The sequence below is a fragment of the Bradysia coprophila genome (assembly GCF_014529535.1).
Source record: "Bradysia coprophila strain Holo2 chromosome X unlocalized genomic scaffold, BU_Bcop_v1 contig_173, whole genome shotgun sequence".
Taxonomy (NCBI): Eukaryota; Metazoa; Arthropoda; class Insecta; order Diptera; family Sciaridae; genus Bradysia; species Bradysia coprophila.
This window is the reverse complement of record NW_023503302.1, coordinates 3,995,946-3,998,411: the sequence shown is the minus strand read 5'-3', so window position 1 is coordinate 3,998,411 and position 2,466 is coordinate 3,995,946.

Sequence of the window (2,466 nt, the reverse complement as noted above, 5' to 3'; positions counted from 1 at the left end):
AAGTGGCACGGCGCTAATGTTTGAAATTTGCTTGACTTCTCAGAAAATATTCGTCAATTTTTGAAATGTTACTATACATATTGGTCTGAGCGAGGGCTGCAAATGTCAACTTTAAGATTTTTCTGTATACGTGAGAGTGTATTGGTGAGCTATGATATGAATCGGTTAGTAGGGAAAGTAAACGGTCGAGAAGGAAAGTAACGGTTGGGAAGGAATGCACCAACACACTCTCACTATTACAGAAATAGTATATTTCAACATACCCCAATACACACAAGATGTGTGTGCACACGCGGGCGAAGCGTGTTGGTGCTTTCCTTCCCAACCGTTACTTTGCTTCTCGACCGTTTACTTTCCCTACCGACCGATTCATATCATAGCTCACCAATACACTCTCACGTATACAGAAAAATAACTTTCAAAATACCACAATACACACTCGATGTGTGTTTTCGCTTGGGCTTTGCCCGCGCGTGCACACACATCTTGTGTGTATTGGGGTATGTTGAAATATACTATTCAATAAATATTTCATGTTCATCTTAAATTCGAAACGACACACAATGTTTTTTTGTTTGTACATGTATGTACGTTTTGATCATCTCTGTTGTAAAAGGCTCCACGTTAAAAAATTTGAGCTTTGAATCACTAAGGATTATTTCCTTGTCAAAAAAGTGATCGAAAAATTAACCTCAAAGTTTCATTTTGACAAATTTTGCAGAAGTAACAACCTCGGGAATTTTTATCTTTAAATAATGAACATAAAATAATTATGCCATCGACTTAGAATTAGAAGTGTTCGAGTCAGCATTATCGGAGCTGAATGGTCTTTCGCAGCGCCAAGGGTCTTATTAAGTTTAAAATTCGTATACGCTAAGATATGAGCAGTTGAAACAATGGTAAAAATTTGACTACATCAACAAAAAACTGTATTCACTGATCACTTCTGGTCTCAGATTTCCAATGACACCAAACATGCATGGATTACTTTTTCGAGATCAGCGTTTATCCAAAGCTTTAAACTTTGGGGAGGTCACGCAGATCGCCATTTTACTAGATACATGGGATGATTCTGATGATTCTACATACAGAGAAAATTGACCACATCATCACGACGACAAGAATCATCAGAGTAGGTGAAATTTTGCATCAGCTTGACAGTACCGGACTCGCTCGAAAAAGCCCATTGGGGGCTCCATGCAACTCAATTTAAAAAGGCCAACAAATTAAAAATTCTCATACAAAATCCAAAAGGCCCATCGGGAATCATCCGAATTCACCGTATGGCCAGTCCGGGCCTGCAGCTTGACCTCCCAAAAGTTTAAAATTTTAATAAGGGCGCCCCCGATTCGCAGAGAAACTTAATACAAAATGCATGATTTCCACTTACGCTGTTTTGCATCCGTTTAGCTAAGCCACGCATCTTTTTAATTGTTTAAAGAGCTAACAACGGAGAGCAAACGGAATAAGTGGAAATCCAGGCTAACTCTTTCGGCCTACTCAATCGTTACGTAAATAACCATTTCCTGAGAGAATTATCGTAAATTACAGTAGAAGAAAAGAAAGAGATAGAGAGAGTGAGTGACAACTGTAGTATTTGAAAAGATTTTGTGCGAAGATAAGCATAGCATATAACACAGCATAGATTTTGTTTAATAATTAAATAACCATTCCTAATTGTGTCAAAAATGTATCCAGTGTTTTCCCGGTTTATCGAAGCGAGAATCAAGTAACATTTACAATAATCTAGTAAGGCGTTTGAACTGCTGGTAAAAAGTTAGTTGCAAAAACAACAGATCTATGTAACAAAAACTATGTTTTAAAAATCTAGTACTTACATACGTTACTAACAACAAACGTATGGTACGATTGAACGCTACATCGCTATTATTGTAAGCAAGCTGTTCTAAAAAATCATTATAGTCAAACTGAGTTTTTTAACACCACCCAGTTGTCAATATCGTATAATTTCTGGCAGACTTGAATTGTATTTTACTCTATTAGGGGGTTATACTTGCAAACAGCCATGAATCTAGTCTCAGTGCCGATATTTTTATGTTTCTAATGGACAACTACATAGTAATGTAGAAAACAAGGTGCAGGGAAGTAAGCTTTATGGTACCGTCCATGCAATAAGAGGCGGTAAGTTCAATCATTCCTTAAAGTAGTAATATTTTTAAATAACAATTTTAACTGTTGACAATTTAAATTCTGGTTCTTCATCAACGGACCAGTTTAAACGAGCCCAGGGAACAAAGTCTGATCCATGCATTAACATAGAAAATATTCGTAGAGGAAGGACTTGTTTTCGTTGTATGAGTCAAAACACAAACAAGCTTAATCTATTATCACTAAAGTCTAGAGATTCGACGGCAGTGGTAATGCTAGGAGTAGTGCTCTGTTATTATATAACGACGGTAAATGCAATAAAACGTGGCATTTCATGAACATATCATAAACAAAAAT